This window comes from Asparagus officinalis, chromosome 1 (assembly GCF_001876935.1).
Source record: "Asparagus officinalis chromosome 1, Aspof.V1, whole genome shotgun sequence".
In the NCBI taxonomy this organism is placed as follows: Eukaryota; Viridiplantae; Streptophyta; class Magnoliopsida; order Asparagales; family Asparagaceae; genus Asparagus; species Asparagus officinalis.
In genome coordinates this window covers 21,635,302-21,648,726 of record NC_033794.1, presented here as the reverse complement: position 1 = coordinate 21,648,726, position 13,425 = coordinate 21,635,302, and the positions used below count along the sequence as shown (strand labels likewise).

The 13,425-nt window shown below is 36.0% G+C and overlaps 1 protein-coding gene across 1 annotated transcript in view; it reads left to right on the top strand.

The window, feature by feature from the left end:
- LOC109821148 (WD repeat-containing protein DWA2-like) overlaps positions 1-13,425 on the top strand; it is a 32,253-nt gene that overhangs the window by 7,402 nt on the left and 11,426 nt on the right. The gene's annotated exons all lie outside the window — the stretch shown is intronic.

Here is a 13,425-nt window from a genome sequence, read left to right as displayed (position 1 = left end):
GCCCAGCCGCTGCTGCAGAAACAACAGTTAACAGCTACCGTTTCAGCTGGGTTGCTGCTATTTCTTGCATTTCATCAAAAGTATACCTTCTTGTGGAGAGTTATCTTGCATTTCATTAGCTTGCACGCCATCAGTATTTGATCCTACAAAAAAGGACAGTTTATTAACCGAATCATCGATAATATTAAACTAAAGATGAGAAGATCATATAAACAAATTCTATTTCTTATAAACCTGTTAAATCAATTACTCTCTTCAATACTAGTGTTTCTACTTCTCCAGTGATTTTGCACAAAAGTCTCCTCTACAAAGATTCATGAATCATCTCCAAAACACACATTCTTATGTTGATCTTGTATCGGACTTTGATTATTCAAAATCTTACCAAGAGAAATAAGAAGTTCCCCCTTAATGAATTTCCTCTAAGGGCTTCAATGTGCTTCTTTTGTAATGCACCGGGTGCTAGAAGTCGTGCCTTGTTTCTTTTGGAAGTTACTTCCTTCCTGGGTTTTCATTTGCCTAAAAATAAAAGCAATTTAAGTTTGATTTTATAAGTTAGATATAAAACAAATATAAATAAGGAATAAATAATAGTAAAAAATATGAATCACAAACATTGTGCTCTAATAGAGAATGAATGCGAACATGAAAGCTACCAAAGAAATAGGAATAAAAGAAAAGAAATTAATATTTCAAGATACAACTCAAAAATTATCTCAATGATACGATACTAATACTAATCGAGTCTTATTCTTCAAACAAAAGCATCCTAATCCTCTAGTTTAATCTTTTTCCTTTTTCTTGAAGTTGAAGCCAAATTCACAATAATTGGATCAACATCAATCCTTAAATTGATACTATCATCGACCAACGAAGTGGATGCCGTAGCCTGAGCATTAAATGATTCTTCTTACAAATAAGCTTAAGCTCCATCGAATGTGTCTTCACAATCTTTATTTTGTATCATGTTATAGGAATCACGAAGTTGTACTTTAAGAACTACATGTCAACCTTTGTTGGAAATATCCTGGACATAAAAAACTTGTGATGCTTGGCTAGCAAGTATAAATTGCTCTTTTGTCTTTAGCAAGTGTCGACAATTAACGCTGACAAACCCATATTTATCTACTTTTAAAGCAATCTTTTTTCCTTTGCCATACACATCCCACCACTTACAACGAAATAGAATAATAGATCTTCCACCGAGGTAATCCAATTCAACAACTTCAAAGACTTTGTAATAATTTATATCTCCACCATCACTAGTATCACCAACTAGTATCACCAACTACAGGAACCCCACTATTTTGAGTCGACAAACAATTATCTCGACTTTTTGTATGAAATCGAAGTCTATTTATGACAAACCCAGTGAAACTTTTGACAATTTTACTTGGACCACGAGATAATGAAAGTAAATCATCATTTCCTTGATAACAATCATAAACCTACACAAAACCAGGGTATGTTCAAGACAAACAAATGTAACAAAATGATCCAAAAACAACTAATAAATTGTAAAAAGATATTTACTAGAGTCTGAAGCCACTCGGTAAAGTTTTTATTCCATGTTTTTTCATCATATTGAATAGTGAGATCTGCCCCAAAATTCATTGTAGTCCCAACATTAAAATAACATAAATTGGTTAATTTTAACTAAGTATAGTAAATGTGTTGATAGAATCATAAAGTTTAATTACTTACTCAATATGAAAGATGCACTTCAGCATAATTCTTAAGAACATAAATATGAGCTTGTAACCACTCATGTTCATCACGATGACGGGTGCTCGCGGCACCCAATGCCTGCCCACTTTGTCTAAAAATAGAGAATCCTTCAAGACATTCTCTACCGCAATCTTCATGATTTCTTTCAGGACGATTAAATTTTGTTTCGAAGACTTTCAGATATCTTGAGCAAAGAGTCATGCATTCATCTGCTATATATCCTTCGACTATTGAGCCTTCTGGACGTGCCCTGTTTCGAATGTATGACTTATAAGTATAAAGCTGACGCTCCGTAGGGTACATCCATCGAAATTGAATGGGCCCACCAAGTATGGCTTCTGATAAATGAACTGCTAAATATAACATAACATCAAAAATTGGTGGAAAAGTCTTTTCAAGTTTACATAACGTAAGTGGAATTTGTTCATCAATTTGCTTCAATTCATCCACCCTTAATGTCTTGGCACATAGCATGGTGAAGAAGATGGAAAGTTCAATAATTGGTTTACAAATTTTTGCAGGAAGAAGGCCACGAATTGATATAGGAATTAACTGCTGTAAAATAATGTGATAATCATGACTCTTTAACCCTAAAATCTCACGCTCTTTAAGGTTAAAGCATTGAGAAATATTGGACGAAAACACATTTGAAACTTTTAACTCCTTTAGAAATCTACAAAATGTGTTTTGCTCTTCTTGGGAAAAAGTATAACAAGCTGTTGGCATCACAAGTTTATCTCCATTCTAGATTGGATGTAATTCTGGTTTTTAACCCATTGCTTTTAAATCAAGACGTGCTTTGATATTATACTTTGTCTTGCCTTTGATGTTCATCATTGTTCCCAACAAATAATCACAAATATTCTTCTCGATGTTCATGACATCTAAATTATGTTGCAATAAAAGAGTTCTCTAATATGATAGGTCAAAGAAAATATTTTTCTTATTCCAATTATCCCCTCGTCTTTTATGTGATATTTTTAGTTTCTTCTCAGGATGATTAGTCAACATGATCCCTGCAAGATCTTGCACCTGTGCAAAAATATCATCCCTAGACAACTTTGGCGGAGATGACCTTCGCTCCCTAGAACCATCAAATGATTTCTTATCATTTCTCCATATATGAGATTTATCTAGTTAGCGATGATGACCCATGTAGCTCTGCTTGCCTCCATTAGATAAACTGATGGAGAATGTGCGCTTATTACAACAAGGACATGCTAGTTTTCCCTTAGCGCTCCATATAGATAAATTAGCATATGTAGGAAAGTCATTAATAGTCCATATGAATGCTGCACATAAAGTAAAATTCTATCTCAGAGATGCATCATATGTTCGAACGTCTGATGCCCACAACTCATTTAGTTCTTCAATCAACGGTTGTAAATAGGTGTCAATTGCATCTCCTGGAACATTTGGACCAGGAATGAGCATAGATAAAATGAAATTAGATTGTTTCATGCACATCCATGGTGGAACATTATATGAAACAAGTAAAACCGACCATATGCTATATGAAACTTTTGAATTTGTGAAAGGCTGGAAACCATCATTTGCAAGCCCAAGCCTAACATTCCGGGGCTCTTAAAGCAAAGCTTTCATGTAACTTGTCAAATTTTTTCCAAGCCTTGGAGTCAGTTGGATGCCTCATCACTTCATCCTCAACTTGTCTTTCATGGTGCCATCTCATATTAGAAGCTCATATTAGAAGCTGTTGTGAAAAACATAAAAAGTCTTTGCAATCGTGGCTTAAGAGGAAAGTATCGTAGTCTCGGACGATATTTTTTTACCATTTGCTTTGCGCTTGATCTCTTTACCATGCTTATCAAGCTTCCACCTAGAAGTACCACATTTTTGACATGTATCTAGACGCTCATCACTCTTCTAGAATAACATGCAAGCGAATGAACATGAATCAATCTTTTCATATGAGAGGCCAAGGTCTCGAATCAACTTTTTGGCCTCATCATAGGAATAGGAATTAGGAAGAGTTGATTCCCTAGGTAATAGCTCTTCATTTTGAAACTGGAGCAACATCGTAAATGATTTATTACTCAATCTATTTATGCTTTTTATGTGAAGCAATTTCACTAAGGCAGCCAACTTCGAACATTTGGAGCCTTCATACAAAGGTTTCTCAGCGTCACCTAATAGATTGTAAAATTGGTTTGCATGTCTATCTGACTTCTGCTAAAAAATATCTTGACTTGATGACCTGTCATTAACATCAATTGCAACATGAAATATATCTCCAATCATTTCTCGCATGTCGTCATCACTCTCGCTTTTTCTATCATTTTTTCTTGTTTTTCATCTGACTCCGATATAGACTCTCCCTGTATTTCCTTATGATGACACAAAAGTGTTAGTTTTTAATAATTCCATGAACAATTAGGTGAGTCTTTACCAAATGATAGTCATCAGATTTCACATTGTTGCATTTAACACATGAGCATTGAATTTAAAAGTCACCATTCTTCCGTTTAGGATTGAAAATTTCCCCTAACTTCTCGTACGCATTGTCTAGAAACCTATCAACCCCTTCATATTTTGGATTAAACTGATCATCATCTACTAGGTTCATCTTATCTTTACAAGGCGCCATTTCAAATGATATTCTAAAACCTCCTGAAAATAACTCAAAACATTTCAATAATCACATAAAAACAAAATGCATATAATAGCTAACGACAAAGAAATATTTAAATTGTTCGATACAAGTATCCCTTCGACCACACCACTGTAAATATATATATCTAACACGAACACAATGGACAAGGCGACGATTTTTACATACACGAAATAAGGAGAGAGAGATAATATCTAAACAATGGTTATTGTTTATGCATGATTTACAGAATCAAACCAGCAACCCTATAGCATTCCAAATCTATAGCCTTCGAGTGATCACCATGACTATGCTAATTCATGTATTGATTGATCTAATTTCAGGGGTTAGTTTGTAGTGATATTTCCTTGATAATTATTGATTGAAGCAATTTTTATATGTTCATTGCATTTAATTAAACTAGATATCTCTGCGGCGTTCACGTAATTACCTGTAATCAGATGATGAAGATTGCTAATAATCTTTAGTATGTGGAATAGCTAGCTGGATAGTCTGAAATATGGAAGAAACTTTGTATATATGTTTACAAAAGCAAACATATATAAAATCCTATAAGGTGAAGAACACATAAACAAAGAACTTTTGTATGTAGGAGTTCAGATCGAAAACCAATGAGCACTCCATGATCATAAGACAACTCTCACAAAAGATAACAAACAAACAATAATCAAAAGAAAAGATATATGAACAAATTGCATCTTCTATTAACACTAACAAAACTAAATTTGTAATCATACAAAGAAATGTGGTAACACTATTAAAAATAGGTAATAATGCGAACATCTTCTATTGACACCGAAATCTTTCTTCAAGAGAAATTTATTTAATTCTAAAAATGATGACGACTGTTACCAAATCACAAAGTATTTAAAGGAAAACCCTAAAACCCTGAAGAATTTTAAAGCAAAATTACTAAATTACCCAACATGAAATAAATAAACAGTAAACCGCAATTTTGAGGCCTTAAACGATCTTAGATGCCCAAAAAACAACGGACGTCATGGCAAAGCGATGAGTGTTGCTCGTTGGCCCGTTTCACTTGAGCTGTGCGAATTTCTGCCCATTCGGAAACCTTGGCTTTTCAATCCTTCCTAGCTTTTTGTCCTACATCATCTTTTTAACTGAATAAAAATTTCAGTCTTACTTTGAAGCTATTTGGATTATCATCCTCTTCATCTTGTGAAAAAAGATTGATTTACATACTCTTTCATTAACTAATGGTTCATTGTGATATTTAATAGCAATTCAAATTTTAAAAAATGTAATTAAATATTTCTAGTCTAACGTGAAGAATTCAAAATTGCGGCACTAATGATTTTAAAGTTTAAAAGCATCAAAATTACGAAAAGGTATATAATTATAAAAATTCAAATATTCAAGCCCCAAGTATTCACATATTATTCTGTCAAAAAATTATATCATCAATAAATAGATATATAATTAGGGTATAGAGACATAATTCGACATAATTAGGGCAGATCAAATCATCAAGAAACATTTTGGTGCATATGCAATTCAAATCACTTAAAGAAGTTAACTGATTTTGGTCGACGACAAGCGTGAAGATATAGGAAATTGAGTTCAAGTGTTGATTCGGAGGACGATTGAGTTTGAGTGAAGATAGAAGATGGCGCTGGACTTCGTTGGACTGAGGACTTCGCTGGACTGAGGAAGTTGCTGGGCTTCGCTGGACTGAGGACAGCGTTGGGACAACACTGGGACACTGGGACGGCACTGGGACGATGTTGGACTGAGGACAATGAAGATCAGGAGATTAAGAACAAGAGTTGACAAACAGAAGATGATGAACAGTAGAACACGATTTTTTTACAAGGATTTATTACTTGCGGTTAGAGGAAGAGATTATATAAGGGATTTTAGGTTTCGGTTTCTCTTTTATATTATTTTGATTAATTTTTAGTCCTGTTATGATTAGGAGTTATCATCAATGAAGGTAATGGACTCCTTCGTCCGTCAGGAGACCTAATAGTAACGGTATTGGGATCAAATCAATGAAGGGATTAGAAAATCGTTATCCCATCTTACATCATTCCTCTAATATATGTGATCACTCGATGAAGGTTTTTAAAGTCGTCGTTATTTTATACACATTAATGACGATCAAATGGTCTCTTTAATAATTTTGGTCGTTAAAGACCTGATTTCTTGTAGTGTGGCAAGAGGGAAACAAGGGTGGGAATTTTGGAATATCTGGAGAAAGTACAAGAATCTAATATATATCCTAAATCATGGAAGATGGGGTCCAACTCATATTCTTGATGAATTGCTCATTTTGAGAAGTGAAGGATAAATGTTGAAATGCATGGCCACTACGTTATGATATCAAATTGTCCTAATACATGGAGTATAATTAAACAATTTGATAGTTCAATGCCAATAAGAATGTTCTGTGGTTCTGAAGCACTTCGATAAATTGTGAGCCATACTTAAGATGTCAATTTAGCACTCAAGAGTATGCTTTATCTTACTTATTGACATTTTATTTAGGTCATTATTTCTTTCATAATTCTTTTATCATCTATAATTGGATTTAGCGAAAGGAAAAAAAAACGATCCAATGACTTACATATTAAGGATGACATATCATGATAGACAATCTGGTTGACATGAGTTCTCATTCCTAATCATTGATCATGTAAACTGAGCTGTAAATTTGAATATGGTTTTTCTAGATGAGTGATATACAATAATTTAGAAAGTGTTGGCCCTTCAAGGCGTCAGACTAAGCGCTCCAATACCTATGCGCTCCAATGCCCATGCACCTAGGTGAGGGCGCCTAAGCAAGGCCTAGGCATTTTTTAGAACTTCTTTTTAAGGTGGTGGCTTCAAACGCAATGAGATGCACAAAAGAAGAAGAGAGAAGAAGAAGAAAGGAAAATAAATAGAGAAAGAGAATCATGAAGTGGATGAATTTGTAGATATAATAATAATAGTAAAAATATAATAATTATTAAGTAGTAATAAATTAAGGAAAACTATAATTCGTGTGAGTATGAACAATGATTGTAGGTGACTTCAGCTTGGCTTCCGACTAGGGGTGTTAACGGAGCGGATACGGCTCGGATATGGCACTTACCATATCCATATCCGCTTACCCATCTCGGATATGGATACGGATACGGATATACGTCGGTAAAAAAAATACATATCCATATCCGCCAAAATCGGATACGGTTACGGATATAGATGCGGATATATAAACGGATATGCTTGCGGATACAAAAAGGATATGAGAAAACTAGATAGTATTCAGAAAAATATAGTCATATGATACAAAAAGAGTTCGTTAATATGTTCATTATGATTGAAAAGCTAAGATTAGACATCTTGATCATCAAAATTAACCATAAATCCATAATCTAAGAATCGAAACTATCATAAGAGTATGACTAATATATATTCGGATATTTTCGGATACGGATACGGATATTTCACTACAAAACCATATCCGTTACCATATCCTATCGGTTATAGATTTGAGTAACCATATTCGTATCCTAACGGATACGGTTACGGATATTTCCTCGGATACGAATACGGTTTGGCACCCCTACTTCCGACACAAGACAATAATAAAACAAAATTGATAAGGGACGGCAAGGGAGAGAAATTTTTTTCCAGAAGATTTAAAACCACAATCTCAAGTGTTTGAACTAATTTAGATTTAATTATCATGTAATTAGTTGATTTTTTTTTTCACATGTTGAGCTTAAGTGGGACACATACTTCTTTCTGAAATGTTGCAGCTCGTTTATGTGGTAGCACATGTCACTTAGGCGCCCTATTCACTTTGTTGGGTGATTTCAGTACTTTCTAGATGGAAGCCTAGGCTGCTTTTTTTAGGTGATGTTATATATTTATTTGGTGTTTTTGTATGAAAATGCGATTCCTCTAATTTTCTCCCTTTGAGGCTTTAAAGCCACAAGACTTTTGCAATGGACATAAATTGAGCAGATTCAACTAGACACAACCCAAAGATACATTTGGTGCATGCTATGCCTTCCCATTGTCCCCCATGGATAAGGACACTACCTCTGAAGCGCGGATTCACCCCTGGAGGTCACGAATCCGTGTCCGACTCAAATTGGACACATATTCGTGGACGACACGCGCACGACACATGTCAGACACGAATTAGGCTCGAACACGGTCAAAGGAGCTTGAACACGGCTCGGATTCGCCGAAGAAATTAAAAAAAAACTAAGTGGGCGTGAGATAAACAAACTCGAACCGAACCCGAACCCAAACCTAAACCCAAATTCAAACAAAAGATTGCAAGCACTAACCTTGTCGTTCTCTCACCCGACGCCACCACATGTCATCGTTGAAGCCCCGTCGAAGATCCGAAGTTCTGCTCCTCGTCGAAGCACCGTCGAAGCATTTTGGTCCTCGTCGAAGCTTCTCGGAGCCTCTTGTGGTCTCGTCGACTGTCGAAGCCCTCGTCGAAGCCTTTCGGAGCTGTCAAGGTATCGTCGAAGTCCCCTCTGTGGAAGCCTGTAGTCGTCGTCGTCGTCGTCGAAGTCCTCATCGATCTCGTCGAAGCCTGTCGTCGTCGATCTCTGAGCTGCCCCGATCTTCGATCTCGATCTCGATCTCCTACCTCGTCTTCGACTTCCCATGAGTCTTACGAACAACGACAAGCTTCCTCGATCTTTGACCTAAGAAGGTATACAGTAAACTCATTCACTGAACTTTTTTTTGGTGAGTTTTCACTGAATTTTAAGTTAAATAGTTAATTAACAAGTACCAACTGTAAACTTAAGTTTGAGTTGAGAATGAGTTTTTCACTATGGAGATGAACTTAAACTTAAGTTTATCCCTTTATCATGATTTGATCTTAAATATATGAATGGTTTATTTGTTCACTTGTTAATTCATTATATAAGGTTCTAGACTATTCATGTTTCACTGTCTTTTTGCTGAGTCTTTTTGCTGATATTTTGGAACCTAAACTTCTAGATATGAGATTTTATATGCCTTACTATTTAATATATATGCATTTTTGATTGACTATTATAGTTTGGATAGCATATGTGTTGGTATTTTCGTATTTATGCATCTTTGATTGAGTATATATTTATATTTATCTTCAAGTATCGCAATTAAAAAAATAAAAAAGATATGGGATATTATACATTTTTTATACATTCTATTGATTATACAACAAATAGAAATTTGTTATGTGAGACTTGAAATTCAAATGGATTAGTTCATAGTTTTTGGGTGATGAAATTGTCATGTTTGTCTTTGCTAGATAGCTCATATTATTATCATAAATCTGATGGAGAAAATTACTCTTTATACTAAATCGAGATTTTCGTATTACGTTCCATATATGTTATGGTTTAATATTTAATTACTATTTGTTACTTGTTGTTTATAGCAATGGAAGCAGAAGATAGTTCTGGTGCACAGTCTGTTCAAGATGATCACACTTAGGGCTGAGCATGGTTCGATCCAAACCGAAAAAATCGATCGAACCGACCCGAACCGACCTAAAAAAATCGGTTTTATGAGTAAGGCGGTTAGAGTCGGTTTGAAAACTTTTTAACCCGAACTGACCCGAACCGACCGAATATAGTGTAATACTACACATTTTGATCTTAAACCCTACTCGACTTGTCCCCAAAGAGTCAAAGACTCAAACCCTAAACTTATTTTCTGAATCATTACAGGTTGAAAACAATATCATTATATCAGTGTTTAATGCTTCATAATCTCCTACTTTGTTGATATTTTTTTTTCTTTAACACGGTTTGTTGTTTGATAAGAACAATGTTGTAAAAAGCGGCAAAAAGCGCTGCTATTGCGCCGCGAATAGCGGAAGCGGCAGGTCAGCGCAACGCTTAGGGCATTTGCGGTGAGTTTAAGCAATAAAAACTGCTTTTCGTTCGAAATTGCGCGTAATAGCGCGTTTTAGCGCTTAAAAGGCGCTAATCCCGCTATTACGAATTGCCCCCGAACCCGACCCGAACCCGACTTACCCGCTAAACTTAAACCTCTGACTTCAGTTTCCCGAACCCAATTTGTGCCCTAGCCGCCTCTTACGTACTCCTGAGTCCCAACGACGACGACTTGCCCTAGATATGAGATTTTATATGCCTTACTATTTAATATATATGCATTTTTGATTGACTATTATAGTTTGGATAGCATATGTGTTGGTATTTTCGTATTTATGCATCTTTGATTGAGTATATATTTATATTTATCTTCAAGTATCGCAATTAAAAAAATAAAAAAGATATGGGATATTATACATTTTTTATACATTCTATTGATTATACAACAAATAGAAATTTGTTATGTGAGACTTGAAATTCAAATGGATTAGTTCATAGTTTTTGGGTGATGAAATTGTCATGTTTGTCTTTGCTAGATAGCTCATATTATTATCATAAATCTGATGGAGAAAATTACTCTTTATACTAAATCGAGATTTTCGTATTACGTTCCATATATGTTATGGTTTAATATTTAATTACTATTTGTTACTTGTTGTTTATAGCAATGGAAGCAGAAGATAGTTCTGGTGCACAGTCTGTTCAAGATGATCACACTTAGGGCTGAGCATGGTTCGATCCAAACCGAAAAAATCGATCGAACCGACCCGAACCGACCTAAAAAAATCGGTTTTATGAGTAAGGCGGTTAGAGTCGGTTTGAAAACTTTTTAACCCGAACTGACCCGAACCGACCGAATATAGTGTAATACTACACATTTTGATCTTAAACCCTACTCGACTTGTCCCCAAAGAGTCAAAGACTCAAACCCTAAACTTATTTTCTGAATCATTACAGGTTGAAAACAATATCATTATATCAGTGTTTAATGCTTCATAATCTCCTACTTTGTTGATATTTTTTTTTCTTTAACACGGTTTGTTGTTTGATAAGAACAATGTTGTAAAAAGCGGCAAAAAGCGCTGCTATTGCGCCGCGAATAGCGGAAGCGGCAGGTCAGCGCAACGCTTAGGGCATTTGCGGTGAGTTTAAGCAATAAAAACTGCTTTTCGTTCGAAATTGCGCGTAATAGCGCGTTTTAGCGCTTAAAAGGCGCTAATCCCGCTATTACGAATTGCCCCCGAACCCGACCCGAACCCGACTTACCCGCTAAACTTAAACCTCTGACTTCAGTTTCCCGAACCCAATTTGTGCCCTAGCCGCCTCTTACGTACTCCTGAGTCCCAACGACGACGACTTGCCGTCGGTNNNNCGCCTCCAGCACCAGCATCAACGCCTCCTTCCAGCCGAGGCTTCCACCAGCACCAGCGACCCTCGTCGTCAGAGCTCCTTTCGTCGTCGACCGCCACCAACCTGCCTAGCCGCCCTACCCTACTCCAGATCCCGAGATCCCGCCGCCCTCCGCCAGTTCGTCTCATCCCGCCCGTCGTCAGAGCTCCATTAGGAGATTTAAGTTAGAAAATATAATTAAGGGAGAGAGTTAATTAGTTTGAATTTTTTCCCCTGTCACCCTCCTCTAGTTAGTAATATATACTCGCTCACCATACTACTATAGTCCCCTTTTGACTGCAAAATTAGTCAGTTAACAAATAATCAGGTATGAAACTTTTGATCTTCTTTATTATTGATTATTGTTTTTTTTCTGTTATGTGTTTGTTTTTATTTTTCATATTTTGTCCACCTAAAATTATTATGAAAATTTACAATTTTCTATGTTTAATCGTTCAAATTTTATTGTCTTTATGGTCATCTTTGAGTTGAATACTAAATCCTCCGCCTCCAACACTGATTTTAGTACATTTTAGTAATTTACGTGAAATAGTACGTGAAGAGAACCGGAAGGCAGGAGGTCTTGAAGTTCTCTTAATTAAATGGTTGTAGAATTCACGTACTATTTCACATAAAGAAAAACAAGCAGTTGGAGGATATTACTAACTTACTAATCATGTTTTTTTATTGTTGAGTATTTTCATATTAGAGACTTAAAAGTTGAAGAAATGGGACAAATAACGGTCTTTTGGATAAACATGTACGTTTTTTCATTCTTTAATCTTTATAATTATAGTATTTTGTTAATATTATGTAATTATTACACATATATTTCATGTTTAGGCATCAAGTATGCATTTGTAGAATTTTTAGATTTATTATGAATTTTCTTATTATTTAGGATATTTATATATATTTAAATCTGACCGCTATTTGACTGTGCGCTATTTGTCATGATTTCTCTGTAATAGCCCGATATAGCCTTAGCGGTACCTCGCTGCGACGCGACGCATTCCGCTATCAACAACCTTGGATAAGAAGTTTGATGAAGTTAGAACCGAACAAACCGAACCAAACCGCACCGAACCGACTTGCAACAGTTCGGTTTGGTTTTGAATTATAGACGGTTCGGTTCGGTTGTTCAAATTTTGGTAAAAACCGAACCGAACCGACCGTTGCACACCCCTAATCACACTCCTTTGTGGAAGTATGTCACGAAGTTGGAGAAGATAGGTGAAGGAGAGGGGAATTGGTAGTGGATGTGTAGTTACTGTCATGAAGTATTTACATCCTCCTACTCAAGGGTCAAAACATATCTAATGTGGATGAGTGGGTAAAAAATTAAAATGTGCAAAGGTGTTAAGCCGCATAATATGAGAGACATGCAAACTGATATGGATCAAACAGCAGCAAGGCTGAGGGCTTCTATGCCTAGGATAGTGACGCTGTCAGGTTCTTCAACTTCAAGTGTAGCATCAGTAACTCAAAGCATGCCTTCTCGTCCAAGTGAGCCAAAGAGGAGGGGAGCCAATACAGGGACAAGAGATGAATTGGATTCAATCATTGCAATGATGTTCTATACCAGTGGGCTGTCATTTAATTTGACAAGAAATCCATATTTCTCCAGAGCTTTCACATATGTCGCAAGCAATCCAATTGTCGAGGACCACTCTTTTGCAACGTGAGAAAGCTCACGTAGAGAGGTTGTTGGAGTCCATCAGGGACACATGGAAGCAGAAGGGAGTCTCTATTTGTAGTGATGGCTGGGCAGATGCACAGAGGAGGCCACTGATAAATTTCATTGCGGTCTTAAAA